We start from the raw sequence: 20,627 nt of genomic DNA, 5'->3' as shown, positions 1-20,627 counted from the left end.
TTCATTAGGGCAACGCCAGACTGTTTGATTGTGTTACCTGTTCAATGACTCTTTTATTACTTTAGAGAATGTTCCTAGAAGCAAGCGGACACTAGATATGGTTGCTGCCGGAAAGCGGATGCATATATACTGGTTTCCGGGTCACATCTGCATTTCGGGAAACGAAATGATATGGTCAAAAGTGCTATGCGTCTGATAGCCAAATACAATTAATACAGAAAATACAAAAGTCACTAAAGACGATATACATTGAAATTTTCCGTAAGGGCTGACAAACGTTTGAGGGTGAGATGGAATATCGTAGGATTGCTAAGAACATGTGCATGGGAACGGAAGGAAAACACGCATACATTTTACACACACGGTCTTGAAAAGATTACAGGACGATTATTGGACAAGTCACAGGTCGCAACTGATATCCTATCCGAGCCGTAGGGACATTATTAACGATGGCATGTGTAAAAAGTGCAAGAAAGTAGGCATGAGTCAGTCGCTGATGCATCTCCTCTGCTTCTGTCCGCTCTTATCAAGAACTCGGTTAAGATATCGAGGAGCTTCAAGGCAGTGGCAAAGTATCAAAAATAGATATAAAGCGTCCACTAAACTTAATTAAACTGAACCAACGTCTGACATTACAGAAAATCTGTAGATCCATGTAAGGCGTGATAGCAAGTCAGTATAACTAACTTCTTACGCGGTTATAGTCAGTTAACAACAGCGCGCCAGTATTTTCATCTTTTTGCAATGTGACGCCAATTGGAGATTCCAAGCGAAGCAAGGTTCTTCTCCACCTGGTCTTTCCAACGGAGTGGAGGTCTTCCTCTTTCTCTGCTTGCCCCGGCGGCTACTCCGTCGAATACTTTCAGAGCTGAAATGTTCTCTTCCATCCGGAAAAGATGACCTAGTCTGCGTAGCCGCTGTCTTTTAATTCGCTGAACTATGTCAATGCGGTCGTATATCTCATATAGCTCATCGTTCCATCGAATACGATATTCGCCGAGGCCAACGCGGAAAGACCATAAATCTTCCGCGAAGCTGATGCTGGTTTCAAGATAGACGAAGACTGACTTAACCTTAGATAATATGTTTATATACAACTGATTTCGAATCGTTCTTAAAGTCCTATAAAAATCACTGTCTCGAAATCGGTTTTATCACTATATGTCTAAGTAATATATACTACACTAAAGTCGTCTCTTTTATTTGACAGTTTCCATTTCTGCGCCATCTTTTCACAAACTGTTACAATACAATTGTATTTGCTAGTATATAACTGTATTTATGTCTTTTATTTACCTGGTTATAGAGTTCGCCAAAAATATTCGCGTATCCACCCTAACATATAGCGAATCAAAATTGAAAAAAATCGAAGCAAAAAAAATATTTGCGAAAGGATCGATGCTTATTGCTCCTCCTTCGCGGAGTCAGAGGCGCCAGACTAGCTAAAAGTGGCATTTGCAACCCCTCGCACAGCACATAGGCCAGCAATAAAATGGAGAATGCCAACCCTACTCAATAACAGATCGCTGATTTTGGCAGCGCGTGGTGGCCATTTGACAGTAGCCAAATTCGCTGTGATTGCAGAATCGCCAAGCCAAAGCAAACAAAAAACAAAAGTGAAGCGGGAAGTGTCTATGCCTGCGAGTAACCGCCATAAATAGCAAAGTACGCACCAATCTAAAGCCAAATGCCAGTCAAACGTTGCATTTCCAATGAGTTACGCTTGTGTGTGCCGCATGTCACATGCCATATGCCACATGCGGCATGACGCACGTAACGCTATGCGTTGAACAACCCTCGCGAATGTATATAGTTGAAAAAATCCGCAATGTTGCCGCAGGCTTTGGGGGTTGCACATTCGGAGGGTTGGAAATCGTCTCGCTTTCAATGTGCGCCCCGAAATGCTTTTCCGCTGCCGTTGCAAGCGCATGTATCTGTTGGGCTTTGTGCTTATGTATGCATGCTTGTGTGTGTGTGTGTGTGTGACGCTGCGTGCTGCCTCAATTCGCATGTTTGCCTGCGTGCAATGCAAATTTTCCTTCAGCAAACTCATGTCCCTGCCGGAGGGTTGAAATAATTTCATTTATCGCCGTTTTTTTCTGTTGTTGTTATTGCTGATATTTATGCTAAAAACGCGCCTGGCAGAAATTATGCAGCATATACACGCATAACTGCTGTTATCATGGTGTGTGTGTGTGTGTTATTTAACGAAAAAACGCAAACAACTTTTTTCACTTTCTCTGACTGCCTCCATCCCCTCGGCCGTTTTGTTGTTTTGCATGTGAGGGATGAACTTTTTTTTTGTAACCAGCGACGAAGCCAGTTATTTTTTCTCGTCTGTCTGGCTTTTCGCTTGAATTTAGTGCAAGTGAGTTTGACAGGCGAAAGCTGAAAGCGAATGGCAGGGGCAACGGCGAACTAGACGAAGCCACTTCAAATGTGGACCACTTTTGGCAAGTCGCATTTACTGCTTCACCTTGGGTGTGTGTGTATGTGCAATTGTTAAATTTAGTCCTACGCTGGTCGAAAAAGTTCATTTAGACGGCAGTGAAACCTGATAGCAAAGTGTTCGGCTTTATAAACCACCCTTCGGAGGCGTCGAATTGCGTATTAAGAGAGAAATATGGTAATAGTTTAAAGCGAAAGTAATCGGTTCCTGAGTATAACTTAACGAGTTGGTTATCCAGTATTTTACAGTTGTATATATGAATACTTCTTAAATGGGTTGCCACATGTTACCCACCGATCCAAACAGGATTCTTCTACTTCTTTACTGGTGTAGACACCGCTTACGCGGTTATAGCCGAGTTTACAACAGCGAGCCAGTCCTTCGAGGTACCAAGCGCAGCCAGGTCCTTCTCCACCTGATCTCTCCAACTGAACGGAGGTCTTCCTCTTTTTCTGCTTCCACCAGGTGCTGAGTCGAAAACTCTTAGAGCTCGACATGACCTAGCCAGCGGCCACGCTGTCTCTTAATTCACTGAACTTTATCCCGTACAGCTTATCGTTCCATCGACTGCGGTATTCGGCGTTACAAATGCGCAAAGAACCATAAATCCTCCGCAGAACCTTTCCCACGAAAACTCCTAACGTCGACTCATCAGTTGTTCGCATCGTCCATGGCTCTGCACCATATATCAGGATGAGAATGATTAGTGACTTGTAGAATTTGGTCTTTCGTCGACAGAAGACTTTACTGCTCGATAGCCTACTCAGTTCGAAGTAGCACCTCTCCCTCCTCCTTCTGCGTAGGATTTCGAGGCTGACATTGTTGTTGCTGTTAATACTGGTTCTAAGTTAGGTGAGGTTATCTACGACTTCGAAGTTATGACTGTCAAAAGTGACGTTGGAGTCGTTTTGAAGAAACGTGTCGCTGCTGTGTATCAAAGCCTGAGACACATCTTATTGGAATGTAAGGTGGTGACTAAGAGAAGGCATGCGTATCTAGGACTCATGCATACGAGATTTCATAAAAGCTTTGTGGCTGGTGGATGTAATAAGAAATAAGACCAATAGACCAGTGGTCGCAGTGCATATCCTCACACAATTATCTATCTATCTATCTTTAGCCATCTACACTAAGGTAGATAGTCCGAAGTTTTTCCTACTTATAATAAAAACTGCCTCGGTTTTTTTTTCAACAAGTCGAAGCTTTGAGCTGGTTAGCCACTGCTTTGTGTCTTATTTTGTTTCACCATTTTAGATTTGCTAAGGTTCCTTGGCTACTGTTTTCACCGCAATATCAACGTCTTAACGGATTGCATTAATTTTAGCCTTTGCAAAGTCAATCCCGTCGCAATTTTACGTGTTCTGACTGGACGCTGTTAAATAGGTTCAGACGTGTTGCGGTTAACTACTTTTTTGAATGCGCTTAGTCGAAGCTGCCTGGAGAAAGGCAAGGTGGAATCATCTTGTCACTTAATCTTATATTGTCCGGATTTTTCCTGACTGAGATTTGTAAATCTCCGTAGACACATGTTAGACGAGCCTAGTGAAGTGCCTGGGATTGATGTTGAATGTGTTAATAAATTTGTGGTAAGCTCAAAACGCTTCGTCGATCTAGGAGGATTTAGTAATCCACCTTAAGCAATTTTTGGGTAACACAAATAATGAATATCTCTCCAAGTGAGATCTCTTAATTTTGGATCACGTTGATATTTCTTTTCATGTTCTCTTTAAATGGAAAGTTTTGAGGATTGTTACAGTATAATCGAAGATATTCTTTCCTTTCTTCGTTGTTAAGGGGTTAGATGAGTTTACGGGTTTCAAAAATCGATTTTTTTTTATTTTATTGTCTTATTAAATTCTACAACACCTCTGGAATATTGTCCAAAATTTTCAAGTTGATCCATGTACTAGTTTCGGACATGAATCCTTGGGAACTTGTGCGCTTGAGGCTAACTGGGTTAAGTTCGCCGTCTTTAAACGAGTTTTTCTCGAAACTGGGTTTTTGAAGTCGGTTGGCAAGATTCTTCAAGAACTACTGAACCGATCTTCATGAAATTTTACACAGGTCTTTGCTATACAGTCCTTAAAGACTTGGCCGAAGGATTTTTTTCTCGATTACAACTAATAAGATTTCATGTTTTTTGTAAAAATGTCTGCAAAAAATCCAATATTTATTCTTTTTCTTCGTCCAAGTATTTAGTTAAGGTTTTAACAAAAACACGTATTTTTTCACTTTGGATGATCCGGTAAAGAGTTATCCTGCCAACGGGGGCGCATCTTTTTTCCGATTTCTGGATTTCTTTGTTAATAGTGTAAGTTTGTAATAGTAAAAAATTCGAAAAAACTAATTATTTTTGTATATGAGAAAAAATTGTTGAAAAATGGCTTTTTTACCCGAGGACACCCATGTAACCCCTTAAGGAGTGTTGTATGAATATACATATTTCTGTCCATAATGCTCAAGGCAGTGCTGAACCTCAAAAGTATCATAAGTATTTCTAATGGCAACCAGCAATATAGAGAATTGTTAGAGTCCTAGTAATGATCTCGCCTACAGAGTTGTTATTTCCAGATTACCTAACTGTTTATTTGTCAGTTTCATTGTTTGCTCTTTAAAATTGATATATGAAACACTTTTATGACTAAAGATTAACTATATGAGCTATTTTTTGAGCATGTTCTTTGAAGACAGTATTATACTGGGATTATATCTAGTACCAGAAAGCATACAAAGCCTGAACTGTAGGTTAACCATCTAGTAGAACCGGTTTTATTGAAATTTACCCTCATCACCAGCCCGTGCTGTCCCACTTGTGGCAAACATACTACAAAATTTGTTTATAGTTTTTTTTATTGAAAAATCATTTGGGTGTGAAATCAATTTTGGTTCAATACTTGTACAACAACAACGAAAACTGAAAAGTGTCCGCAAAAAGTGGCATACAAAAACATATTTGCGCTGCCCTGCAAGAAATTGTGAGAGTAATCTTTAGAAAGAGTACACTTGGATTACGCTTTATAGGGTGTAATTGGGAATTAGTTCTTAAAACATATCTTTAGTATGCAATTCGGTTTTACTTAGTTTCAAACGCATATCCTTAGGGTATAATTGAAAATAGATTCCAACTCCGGGATCTTGGGAACTTTATGAATCTTGGTTTAGATGTCTCCTTAATGCTACCATATTCAAAATATTATTCTTTTGTTAGATTTTTTATGATTAGATTTTGTTTGTAGGCTTTCTGATGTAACAACAGTTATAATATCGGTGTAATACTGTCTTTACAGAAAGTTCAAAACTGCCATTAGTCAATTGTTCTCTGTGTATAGTCGCGGACTCATTCCGAACTTACCGCATTTTTCCAGTGTCTGGCGCGCTGTTGTTAACTCGGCTATAATCGCGTAAGTGGTGTCTACGCCAATTAAGAAGAAGAAGAAAGAGATCTATACTCTCATTCTTGTACTTAAAAGGATCTGGTAACAAGACGAAATAAATGGAAATGGTGCGTTGGTAATGACACTTTTGGACCATTCTCACGACAGTCGGGTCTAACTAACCCATTCGGACCCGAATGTTTTTTCTCAAGAATGTTCTCTGCCGCTACAGCAATAATAACAAATACAATTTGAATAGAGATTCCGTCACAACAACAACAACAACAACAACAACAACAACAACAAACAACAAACAACAATTTTGGAAAGAGATTCCGTCCAAATTTTTTGAACTTGGCGCCCAATGGATGAAAATTTTCCTCTAAAAAAGTCATGCTCAGCAGAAAGATTTCAAATTCAAAATCTCGAGATCGGTCAAAGTGTCGATAAGTCATTCATGACTGACCACATGGTTAGGAGCAACTAAATTTTCGGCACACTGCATCGTTCCTACCGGTAATGACTACATGAAAGCTAACTCCGGCATAGACTACTTATCAAACGAAAATTTGCTTGTCCGTCTGTGTGTCTGCTTCAGTGTGTCTTTTTAGATTACGCAGAACACGCATTTATGCCGTTTCTTTTATCCTGGTACGTGTTGTATTTGATCTAAGGACACAAGGGCCCAGCATACACGTAACTGCCTCCCCTCCTCTGCCCCCTTACAGGCTTTGTCAATCACAAAGGTGTTTTTCATCACCTCGCGGGAATATTTTAAGTTCATTTCAGTGTTGGAGAGAGTCTGAGGTAGCAAAATTGCGCCGTTTTTCCACCACCCACGACATTACTTGCCCCATGCAGGGATGCGGTTGACGGGCAGGTGAGCAGTTACTCAGCCACACTTACATAGACATATGTATGCAGGCACATAAATATTTGTTGCTAAAATCACAGAGCTTGCGAAATGGTTCTACGCATTGAAGACATAAATGTGTGTGTGTATGTGGATGTGTGTGGGTGCCTGTTGTAGACTTTATATGGGACATGGCGTAACACAAAATGGTTGGTTGGTTGGTGGGTGGAGGCCATGTTGTTGTATGTTAAAGTGAAATGAAGTGTAGTGTTCGAGCCGAATGCTTGAGCTGACGTGGGGTTGGGGATTTGTTAAAAGGCAAATTGGTGGCGAGTGTCGCCAGTGGGTGAGTGTGGCAGCTTCATAAAGCCTACTTCATTTGCACATACTCATAACTGTTCGCATATGTGCTCATACGTACATTATACACAGTTATAAAACACACATACGTATATATGTATATGAATAGGTTAACCCTCAAACCCTTTTAGTTATGTCCTAGTAGATACTGTGTTCCATGTTTTGTGCCAACAACAACAATAATTTAATTCGCATTTTAACACCGCATTTGTTGTTACATAAATAAACAAATTATTTTATGAAAGCTCTCATACATATACATACATATGTATGTACATACGCTTATCCTCATAAATCTAAGCATTTGAACAGGGTATATTAAGTTGGTCATGAAGGTTGTAACACCAAGAAGGAAGCGTCGGAGACCCTATAAAGTATATACATATATAAATGATCAGTATGTTGAGCTGAGTCGATTTAGCCATGCCCGTCTGTCTGTCTGTCCGAACTAGTCTCCACTTTTTAAGATATCGTTTTGAAATTTTGTGAACGTCATTTTCTCTTCAAGAAGCTGCTCATTTGTCGGAACTGTCGATATCGGACCACTATAACATATAGCTGCCATACAAACTGAACGATCGGAAAAAAGTTCTTGTATGGAACACTTTTGTATTTGACACGACATATTCACGAAATTTGGTATAGATTATTTTCTAAGGTAACAATGTAATCTCCGAAGAATTGATCAGATCGGTTAACTATAGCACATAGCTGCCATACAATCTGACAATGTATCTTCATTTGACAATGTATCTTCACAAAAGTCGGCACAGGTTATTTTCTAGGGCAACAATGTAATCTCCGAAGAAATTGTTCAGATCGGCTTATTACAGCATTAGCTGCCATACAAACTGAACGATCGGAAAAAGTTCTTGTATGGAAAACTTTTGCATTTGACAAGATATATTCACGAAATTTGGTATAGATTATTTTCTAAGGCAACAATGTAATCTCCGAAGAAATTGTTCAGATCGGTTAACTATAGCTTATAGCTGCCATATAAACTGAACACATAGTTACTAAAAGAAATTCACCTGTGAAGGGTATATTAGCTTCGGTGCAGCCGAAGTTAACGTTTTTTCTTGTTTTATAATTTTTTGAAGAATTTATTTTATATTTTACCGTATTTATTTATTTTAGGTTTATAATACATGACCTGAAAAGTCTTTGGAGCCTAGAGATCGTCACAAAACAAAAATCTCTAACCGTTCTGCAGAAGAGGTGGCAAGTTCAGGAGAAGTTCTCAATTGAACGCAAAGGAACACTAATGACATTTTTGAGCTTTTTGTACGCAGCATTTGAGTCTGTCCTATTATACCGTTTTTTACCCGAACCGTTATTTACCCGAAAGTCTACTTAAGCAGGGTTATCGTAAAAAATCGCGTAAAAAGGTTAATTTCGTTTAGATGGTAGTTTTGAAGAGAAATGTAAACAAATATTCTGGAAACTCACAATTTTAGAGTCAAATTTGACATTTTGACAATAATACGAATGTTTACAGTAATTTAAAATATTCTTCTCGCTCTCTTCTCTTTTGCGCTATTATTTTTTTTACAACTTTCAACGTGGATTAACTCATCAGGGCGTATAGATGAACTTAAATCAATTTTTGGCGATTAAAATCCATCAAGAAGCAGTGCTTATCGATGTTTGGTGAATTCAATGGAGATTGTAGATCTCACCAAGAACGAATTTCATGAAGATCGTCCAAAATGAGTTGCTGTTCCGTAAACTATTGATGCTGTGCACAATCTGATATTGCAAGAAAGGCATGTGCACTATCCTGAGTTTGAGACAACTATAGGCATTAGTGGCACCAGCATACACCCAATATTGCATGAAGATTCGATTGTACCCAAAATTTGTTCGCATTGGATCCCAAACAATTCAACTCAAAAAGAGGCACGTGTCCATCACTCAAGAGAAATGTCAACAAAATACGATAGCCGTGCTTGGAAACCCGTCTACGAGACATCGTGACAAGTGTTAAATCGTGGATTTACGCATATGAGCCCGAAAATAAACAGCAGTCGACCGTATGTGTGTTTGAAGATGAGCCGAATGCGACTAAAGTTGTTCACACACGAAGCACTTCCAGGCAAATGGCTGCGTGTTCGTTTCTTTTGGAAAAACTGGTTCTGTCGTACTACTGGAACAATGCAGGACCGTAAATTCTGAATGGTGTACAACCATTTGTTTGCAAATTGTCAAATTATCTTTCAAGAAATCAGGAAAACCAACCGCTGAAGACCGATCATTCTTCACCACGGCAATGCTAGCTCTCACATATGGACTGCAAAAACTTTAAGCACTCAAAAAATATATTTGATGAGTCATCCTTCGTATAGTCCTGATTTGGTGTCAATCTTGTTCATAAAAAAATAAACTAAGAATTCTACGTTTTTTGATATCTGAAGAGGCGGCTCATGCGTTCAAAAGGCATGTTTTGGAGATACTTCAATAAGAGTAGCAAAATTGCTTTGAAAATTGGTTCAAACGCATGAAAAAGTGTATAGATCTTAATGCAGAATATTTTGAAAAACAATGAAGCGACTTTCGGCGATTAAAATTTCTTTTTGTTCTCGAATCCTGAAAAGGCAAACTACGTAAATAGTATTTAATAATGTAATGTTGATGACTAATTAATTCCCAATTGCGTAATGCGGATTTGCAAAAATCCACCACTGAGCCTTTCCCGAGGGTGCCGACTGATAATAAATACCACATTACCTCGACGAAGGCAGGGACGTGCTGGTAAAAGATCGCCCTTGTACCAGTTGGAAGGTGTCTAGCTAAGGCCTGACTTTTTATCTAGGTGCTCGTTGTTCCTCAAAGCACAGAATTTAGATGGGGGATCTTACTGTGGTTATGGGTACGGAAAGGGCCGGATGAAGATGTCATGCGACCCGTATCGAGAATCTACCTAGCCTTACTTGCGTAGCATTGGCTACGTGCATACATATATCTTTCCATACACTTAACCAGAATAGAAACAACAACAAAAATTAATGGAGTTCGGCTAGTACTGAAAGAGAACAGCGTTTGCAACGAGCTCGAAAACAGCCAGCACAAGACAATACCTCAGCTGGCGCTAGCAAAGAGTTTAAGCTAAGCCTAGTTCCTGGGAATGCCAAAGGTGTCGCTGTTAGTACTGTGTCTGCCTGCATGCGTATTCTAAAAGAAACTCCACAGAAACAACACTAAGCTCACTCGTGGCAGAGATTGAAAAATCTCTGGGGGTAAATTAAAACATCCCAATAGCCTTCTTAGATATGGAAGACACTTTCAATAACATCTAGCCTAGGGCCATACTGAACGCGCTTAAAAATTGGATCTCTGAAAATATTGGGAGAATAATTGAACAGATGCTCATGAGCAGGTCAATAACTTTAAAGCTGGAAGCTTCAACAAATTGCAGATCAGTCCAAAGAGTTACACTTAAGGCTAGCGTGTTATTTCCACTTTTCTGGATTTAAAAATGAATAAATTGTTGTTAGCTCCAGAAGAGATGCTAATACATGCTGTGGCTTACGTTGTTGATGCGGCGGTTTTGGTTAGAAGTAAATTCCCGGATACCCTCGCTAACCTTATGTAAACAATATTAAATGACATAAATCGTTGGGCTGTATCATGAGGACTAAGCTTAAATGCTATCAAGACCCAGCTAGTATAGTATGTTCCCTAGGAAATGCAGTACTCCAGAAGTTATGGTGATAAGGCAAGCTACTTAAGACTAATTTTAGAAAGGAAGTTTCACGAAAGGTTTTGACGACGAACCACGTCCAGGACGATCATCAACATCAACTGATGATCAACACATCAATAAAAAAATCGGAAAGATCAGTGAAAAACATTTTGAAAGATCATTTGGGACTAAGAAAAGTGAAAGCACGATTTGTTTTAAAATCAAAATTTTTTTTCAAAAAACAGCGTCGTGTTAATTTATGTGAAGTAATGCTTTCCGACTACCAAGATGTCATGGAACCTATTACTACTGACGATGAGTGTTGTATCTATGCTTACGACTCGGAAACAGACGATTAGTCGGCCGAATATCGCGGCAAAGCTGAGTCAAAGCCAAAAAAACACGTCAAAGCAGGTCAAAAATGAAGATTATATTGACAGTTTTCTTCGATTATCAAGGTGTGGTGTACACCAAATTCCTTCCGACCGGCCAAACTGTCAACAAGAAATACTATTTGAGTGTCATGCCTCGCTTGCGCGAAGCTATTCGTAAAAAGATGCCGAAAACTCTTGGTTTTTGGACAACAATAATGCATAGTCGCATACTGCATTGATTGTTCGTGAGTTTTTCCCCATATTTTCAACTAATATTAGTCGCAATCGACCTTATTCGTCTAATTTAGCTCCGTGTGACTTCTGGCTATTCAACAAACTCAAACGACCGCTTGGGGTAAACCGTTTTGAGTCAATTGAAGACATTAAAGATGAGTCGCCAAGCGCATTGAAGGCTTTCCCGGAGATTGATTTAACCAACTGTTTCGAGGATTGGAAAAAACATTGGCACAAGTGTATTTTGGTAAAGGTACTTTGAGGGGGACGACATAGACTTTGAAGAATAAATTAAGAATTTTAAAATTTTGAACAAAGTCTTACTATTTTTTGCTCATAGTAGTATGTAGCTGCCATACAAGCTGATCCATAAAACTGAAGTTAGAGATCTTCTCCTACCATTTTGTCTATAAGAAATGCACTTGTATAGCTTCGTTAATGTTAAAAAATATCTTTTTTGTTTTTTTTTTTTCATATTTAATTTAGAAATTATTTATCGCTCTATGGTGTGACCAGCGAGCCTTCTCAGCCGAATGCTTAGTACAGAAGCTGGTCAGTTTTGCATTTGGATATCATTTTCTTTCACACCAAACAGGAAATTGCCACTAACCGCAATCAACTGCGAATAATAGTATATACTTACATATACATACATATATGCATGTGTGTGCATCTGTAGCGAGCCTACGCTGAAGCTGCAATATGCTGCGCTGCAAGCTTGACCGCGTCAAACTTGTTTTCTGAAACACAACATTAACCAAAAAGGTAGATAATATTTTCCACAGTTGCATATATATGTATATGTACATATCTGTATATGTATACATATCTCTACTTGTACAGTTTGAAATGCATACATACTTGCGCATACATTTCTAGCAATTTATGAGAGTTTGTATGTAAGCATGTTTGTAGCTAAATTATTGCGCATAACTTGCGTTTCCCGCGCCTGCCCTTCCTCTTTTCCTCTACCCTGCTTAAATTATTTTTTATTTTTCATTTTCCCGGCTTTTTCACTTTTTCACAAACCAAAAAACCAGCAAAAAAACAAGAACAACATAAGGAAAAAAATTTGATAATAAAAACTGCGCTCTCGTTTTCCGCTTTACTTTGTGTCATTTACCCAAAAATTAGGCAGAAAAAAATTCACGCACTCTGGCCTCCTTTACCCACCGGATATTCGGCGTACATGCGCTTGCATTGTGCGTGCAGCGGCTCGAGGGTTGGCTGGGCTGGCTAGCGAAAAGCGCGGGTGAAGCTAAACAAATGCCATTTGCTTGGGCGTTCAAGTGCAACAGCAACAACAAACATGCATACATATATACACATATACCATATATGTATATATTTGTCTATGCATATTGTGTATGCATACATATTTATATACATATGTGTATGCAAAAAAGGGAAGATAGCGCAACTGCCGAAAAGCCCATTGAAATGCCACTAGATTTTTATTGTAAAAACGCGAATGTTGGCGACAAAAAGTGCCCGAAAACTGCTCTACTTTCCGCTGTTGTTGCTGCTGTTTGCCATGTTGTGACAGTCAACGACCGCGCGGCTGCGTCTCGTTGCACAAACACTGCCGGAAGTTCGCACGCAGCGACTGCAATTTCCCCTCGGTTAGCTCGGTGCGCTCGTTTGCTCGTTCAATGAATAATCAACCATTTCATTTCACTTTATTAACATGCGTATTAGGGTGAGCCAAAAACTAAATTATGGTATTTATGGCTTGAAATGAACTTATTGACATTGCTGATTGTTGTGCTAAAAAAATTACCTCAAAAAATACTTTCTCTTCAGAAATGTTTGACATTGCTGATTTTTGTGCAAAAAAAATAATTATCTCTAGGGAATTATTTTAAGGGAAATTTTTTTTATCTATTTAAGAGAAGTTTTTTTTATTCGAAAATTCGCTTTAAAAATTCAAAAATTTCAACTTTGTGTTTTTTGTGTCAAAATGGTCATATCTAAATAATTAAATATAAAAAAATAAATAAAATAAACTATTTATTTCAAAGTCTTTCTTATAAAAAACAGGTAAAAAAATATTTTTTCTTCGAAAACATCACAAATTTTGAATCGTTTAGTATCAAATTTTTCATATGCTGATTCTTGTGCTAAAAACATTACTTCAGGGTGCGAAAAAATTACCTCGGGGTATTTTTTTTTACCTCAAGGGAAATTTTTTTCCATTCAAAAATTTTTGATATTGCTGATTTTTGTGCTAAAAAAAATTACCCCGAGCGAATTATTTTAGGGGAAATTTTCTTTTACCTAAGGCAAATTTTTTTCATTCAAAAATTCGCTTTAAAGTACAAAAATTTCAACTTTTGTGTTTTTGTGTCAAAATGTTCATATTTAATAAAAAAAAATATATTTTTCAAAGTCTCCCTTATGAAAAAACAGAAAAAAAAATTTTTTCTTTGAAAACACCATAACTTTTGAATCACTTTGTATCAAATTTTTTTGTTTTTTCATGTGCTAAAAAAAATTACTTCAGAGTGGGGAAAAAATTACCTCAGGGGAAATTCTTTTTTACCACAGGCAACATTTTTTTTTCATTAAAAAAATTTTGATATTTCTGATTCTTATGTTAAAAAAAAATTACCTAATGGGAAATTTTTGTTACCTCAGAGGAAATTTTTTTTCATTCAAAAATTCGCTTTAAAAATTCGAAAATTTCAACTTTGGTGTTTTTTGGGTGAAAATTTTCATATTCAATAAAAAATTGTATATCAACATTGACAAAGTTCGATAATAACTCAGAAATTCTAACAATCTTTTGTGTCCAAATCGCTGATACCTTTTGAAAATCGTGTTTTCGTGAAGGTAAGTTTTTTTTCAACATTGAGAAAATTCCACCAGGTAGACATCTTAGGAAATTTTATGCTCTATAAAATGCCGCGTTGTGAAAATTTTAGTCTAAGCGTTACAATATTTGTAGTATTTTTAACGAAAACATGTTTTTTACGTTTTATTTAAATGGGAAACCTTGAAAACTCACCGACACCTTTTAAATTAAGCTTTTCTTTGCGGGGATATTTTCCCATTTTACCTATAAGCTCATTATAACCAATAATTCCTTTGGCTCACCCTAATGTACATTGTAGATGCTAATGTATTATACGCAGATATGTATAAAATTATTTCCATGTAGGGATATTTTTTCCATATACCTCATTTTAACCAATAAGCTCGTTAACTTAGTTTTTGGCTCACCCTAGTGCATATGCACATCTATATATACACATATGTATGTATATGTATGGGTGTGTGATGTTTATGTGTTTCTTTGGCTTCCCCTTTCCTCGTTTCGCGACCCATGCAGCGACAGCGTTTTCATTGTGATGCCTCATAAACTGCCAAAATGTCATTAGGGAAAACTCAGCAAAGCAGGTCGCCGGCAAACGCCGAACAATGCAGTATAGCGAACAGCGAGAAGAAAATTCATTGAAAAAAAAGCACTGGGCATACACACTTACATACATACATACATATGTAAAAGTACCACTGTAATAAACTCTTAAATTGTTGCATTTAATTAAATGAATTAAATTCTATTTCGTGAAATTAGAGCAACGCGCGATTCTCGCTGAAACCGCTCGATGGAAATTAGCATATTGAAAATTATTATTAATTTACATATTTTGTGCGGTGAAGCAAAGAGAAACACATACATTCTTTGTTTGTATTTTTGATGAGCGACTATTGATAAGACTTCTTAATGACAAATGCTATTAGTAATAAATTTATAACTAGACTTGTTTACTAGAAATTTTTTTGTTTTTAAAATTTTTCAAAATTCTTGAAAGTTTGAAGATTTTCAGACAAATGCTAAGGGCATTAGGAAAGAAAGTCCTTGTTGAATTTTTAAGTACTAAATCGGGAGTGAAGAAAGCCGCGCTTGCATTTTTAAGGGCCAAAAATGGTTTATCTCGATTTCTGGCAAAACTACGAGTCCCAGAGAAAAAAGTCATATGGCGAAGTTGGAGGTAATGAAAAGATCTACAAATTTTGTATTGACAACTATTTCGCATAAACTCAAAATTTATAAATTTTCGATCAAATATTCTCAAATATAAAATATATAAATTTCTCAAAATCAAAATATCAGTTTTTTTTTAAGTCAGTAGGCTTTATATTTGCTGAACTACTTATTTTTTGGTGGTATAAAATTTTCTTTCACTTTCTCAAACCATACAAAAAACCCTTTACACCAAATTTCGTAAAAGAAACATTTGTTTTGAACAAAAAAATAAAAATCATAAAATATGAATTTTTCGCATAAATTTTTAGGCTTAGTGAAAAAGTTGTCAGAAATATTTTTATTGTGCAGGAAATTTGGATATTTGATTTTTTCAAGTAAATTTTGAGGTTATGAGTACGAAAAATTTTTTTTTAAGAAAAAAATAAAAACCAAAAAATTGGATATTTGAATTTTTCACATAAATTTTGAGGTTATGTGAAACAGTTATCAGAAACTTTTTTGTGTACAAGAAAAAAATAAAAACTAAAAAAAAATTGATATTTTAATTTTTAACATAAATTTTGAGGTTATGTAAAAAAGTTGTCAATACAAAAGTTGTAGGTCTTTTCATTACCTACAAATTTGCCATATACTATATTTAATATTTTTATGAGGGATTCTTGGTTTAGTGAGAAATCAAATTAAACCATTTGGAACCCTTTAGAATTCAACCACGCTCCTTCTCCTTCCTCTTAACCACCACCCAAAAATTATATTTTCTTTAATTTTTGAAATTTTATGTTTCGTTGCCAATTGGTTGCATCACATATGAATTTTTGTTGCTTGCTAAGTATCTACCTTGGTCTGCTAGGAGTCTACGTCTACAATTCATGCCTTTCAAATACCTCTACTAGGAGTAAAAAATGATTAATATTTTACCAATTTTTTTATAAAATATTTTTATAATAACTTTTTTTTAATACATTTTTTTATAAATATTTTTTTTTTAAATTTTTTATTAAAACATTTTTTTATAAAATTTTTTTAATTTCTTTTTTTTAATTTTTTTATAATTTTTTTTTTAATGTTTTTATAAATTTTTTTTAATAATTTTTTTTTAATAATTTTTTTTTTATTTTTAATTTTTTTTTTTTTTTTTTTTTTATAATTTTTTTTTTTATTTTTTTTTTTTTATAATTTTTTTTTTTAATTTTTTTTATTTTTTTTTTAATTTTTTTTTTAATTTTTTTTTTTAATTTTTTTTTTTAATTTTTTTTATAATTTTTTTTTATACAATACATCAAAAATTTTTGTATATAAATAATTATTTTTATAATCATAACTTCCTTATTTTATTTTTATAATCATATTCTTTAAATTTTCTCGACGAATAATGCCATTAATGTACAAACGCTGAAATTTCTGAATCCGTTTAATTTTTTTATCAGGACCAATGGATAACGCCAAGCTCGCCATGTGGGCACATACATACATAAACTAAATAGCGGATTAATATTCTAAATTTTCCATAATTAGTAACTCTTTGCGAAAATATTTTTATTAGAAATAACGGTACCTATTCTTTAGCTACTAAAATCTCAGAAATATATTTTTTCTGTAAGGAACTCATTGCTCTGAATGAATCAGCATTCACGATTGCTATCATTATTATTGTTCAATTCTTGATAAGTATATGTATATAGTACACACATACATAGAATATTCTAGCACTGAACGGACGAAAAATATCGGCAAACTTACATACATACATACATATGTATGTATATGTGTGCACCAACAATTTAATGAATAATCATATAGAGCTATTTCTATGAGATAGCTGACGCACACATGCACACATAATTTGGAGTGTATTGTGTATGTGTGGGTGCGCATTTGTAATGTAAATTAAGTGCAATTTTTGGCCTTTGTTAGACGCTCCTAAAAAATTCAAACGCACTACAATGCTGTGTTATAATCCACCCCGCCAAAGAAATGCAATCGCACACAAATAAATATACATACATATATGTATGTATGCATATACAGATACGTAAATGTAAAAAATGTATGTATGTAAAGATACGTAATTGTATGTATGTATGTATAGATATGTAATGTATGTATGGCTATAGGTATGTATGTATACACGCAAGTCTTCATAGTAGAACATAGCATAAGCGGCGAATGCAAATGCGAACGCAAAATTCAAATACGAAAGCCTTATTGTTGTTGTAGATGAATATCACAAACTTAACATTCATGGCACATACATACACACCACAACCATTTGCATCTATGCGTACGCACACACGCATGTTTGGTGCTTAAAACTGTTATACACTAAGCGGTCGACCATATTGCAGTTTCCCCACCATTGCAACGGCCATTATTTCCCCACTTTTTACACTTTTTATTAACTCTCTCAATGAGCTTACGCAGCACACAAATACATTCATATGTGTATACTAGGGTGGATAAAAAAAACGAATATCTCTTTTGCTTTGAAAAATTGTTTCTTAAACAGCTTTAGAAAAGTCCAGCCAGGTATGAACTCTTAATTGTAATGAGAGTGCTCTCAGCATAACAGTTTTCTATTCTTTTCTTATTCTCAGAAAGTAAAGTTCCAGTCTCACTTGTTTATATCGCAAATTCTTGTAGCGCATAAAATTTCCCAAAAAATTTCTCTGAGAAAGATTTTAAAACAATATAACAAAAAAAATTAATAAACGAAAAAATAATTTTAATTTAGATCTATAGTCAGGAATTGGAAAGGAGCGGGGTGCTTGATTTTTTAAAGATAAAAAATGGTTTATATTGATTACGAAAAAACTACGAGTCTTATAGAAAAAATTTATAAGACATAATTGTAGCTAATGAAAAGTTCTATAACTTTGGTGTTAACCATTTTTTGACATAACCTCAAAATTTATATAAAAAATTAGAAATAAGCAAGGCTTGGGTTTTTATACTTTTGCAACTTGTTGCTACAGGGTATAATACGAGTACATTGGTCACCTTAAAGGTTGTTTGTAGCAAGTTAGATATGGAGCCACTGTCTCTTAAGGGATCGTCTCAGTCTGAAATTTACGAGAAATCGATATTTTTTTGTTAAACTATCGGATAGTATACACTATAATAAACATTCACTCAAATGTTGAAGTCGAAATTCAAATTATTACGGTCGCTATAGCGTTCCTTGTAGAAAGGGAACAAAGCGACTCCAAACGTTAAACGCGTTTTTGTAGAATAGTGTTTTTCAAAACGGTTTCCACTCTCAAAGCAAGAGTTTTGAAGATATCTAGTTCCAATTTGGAGAGAACATTTTTAACGTCATGCGCTATTGCGCTATGGAAACTTTTATTTTTTTGAAATCTTCTTATTTTTTCTACGAAAAACTGTCGAAAAAAAGAGCCAAATGCGATACATTTAGTTCAAACCGCCGCCATATTGTCAATTTTCAAAAAAAAAAGCTTCCATAACGCGATAGCGACTTTTCTACAGATTAATAAGCTTGAAATTTTTTGTTTTAGACCAAAATTGCGATCGCAATCGTGGACATCGTAAAGGATCTCTGTTTACGTGCCATTTCAATAATTTATTCAACTATTATACACCCAATAAATAAACATAAATTCGATTTGTATTCGTCATGAATATATCAATTTATAAAAAAAAATCGGTCTGATGTACGCGTATATCTCGTTCATTTGACTGCCGGTCTCATCACCAATATTGAGACCCATCATTCATTACTGATAATATTCGACCGAATACTTGTAGATCACGTCCAGGAAGGATGGAGCCATGTGTAGAAGTGAAGAAAGTTGTCTGAGCGCCAATCATTTTAAATTAAGTATCCTCTGGGTAGCCAAAAAATATCCGTTTGAAGGCGAACCATTCCTCTCCAGGGTAGTGGTCTTGGTTTGTGATCCGCCGCGCAAAAAAAAACACTACCAATGAAAAGAATAAAGCAGCCCCGTATGAGAGACCCCCACTAATATAGTACATACTTATATATACAATAAATGAGCAGTTTGACGAGACGATTTGAACTCCGAGTATTCTCTTTTACAATAAATTACGATATTCATTAATTTTTAAACTCTCGCAACAAAGTTGCTAAGGAGAGTATTATAGTTTTGTTCACATAACGGTTGTTTGTAAGTCCTACAACTAAAAGAGTCAGATATAGGGTTATATATACCAAAGTGATCAGGGTGACGAGTAGAGTTGAAATCCGGATGTCTGTCTGTCCGTCCGTCCGTCCGTCTGTCCGTCCGTCTGTCCGTCCATCTGTCCGTCCGTGCAAGCTGTAACTTGAGTAAAAATTGAGATATCATGATGAAACTTGGTACACGTATTTCTTGGCTCCATAAGAAGATTAAGTTCGAAGATGGGCAAAATCGGCCTACTGCCACGCCCACAAAATAGCGGAAACCGAAAACCTATAAAGTGTCATAACTAAGCCATAAATAAAGATATTAAAGTTAAATTTGGCACAAAGGATCGCATTAGGGAGGGGCATATTTGGACGCAATTTTTTTGGAAAAGTGGGCGTGGCCCCGCCCCCTACTAAGTTTTTTGTACATATCTCGGAAACTACTATAGCTATGTCAACCAAACTCTATAGAGTCGTTTCCTTCAGGTATTTCCATGTACAGTTCAAAATGGAAGAAATCGGATAATAATCACGCCCACCTCCCATACAAAGGTTATGTTGAAAATCACTAAAAGCGCGTTAACCGACTAACAAAAAACGTCAGAAACACTAAATTTTACGGAAGAAATGGCAGAAGAAAGCTCCACCGAGGCTTTTTTTTAAAATTGAAAATGGGCGTGGCTTCGCCCACTTATGGACCAAAAACCATATCTCAGGAACTACTAGACCGATTTCAATGAAATTCGGTATATAATATTTTCTAACACCCTGATGACATGTACGAAATATGGGTGAAATCGGTTCTCAACCACGCCTTCTTCCAATATAACGCTATTTTAAATTCCATCTGATGCCTTCTCTGTTTAATATATACATTAATATATATTCAATTCAAAGGATTAATTTTGAAAATTATCACTTTATCCATTAATACTCACCGGAACTTATCCTCCTTACTTGTTTTTACCTGATTTTGACTTAATAACTAAGGGAACTAAGGGAAAGAACCCTAATTAACAAAAAAACAAAAATCGTAAAGATATCTGTATATTTTGTCGAAAGGCTTTTTTTCGTTGAAATCTTGGCTTTCTGGTTATAAGAAATATATACATTACTATGGTACTAAGTTTTCTCAGAAAATGCAAATAAAGACCATACAGATATTT

Source organism: Bactrocera neohumeralis, chromosome 4, assembly GCF_024586455.1.
Source record: "Bactrocera neohumeralis isolate Rockhampton chromosome 4, APGP_CSIRO_Bneo_wtdbg2-racon-allhic-juicebox.fasta_v2, whole genome shotgun sequence".
Taxonomy (NCBI): Eukaryota; Metazoa; Arthropoda; class Insecta; order Diptera; family Tephritidae; genus Bactrocera; species Bactrocera neohumeralis.
Note: the sequence above shows the minus strand (reverse complement) of the source record.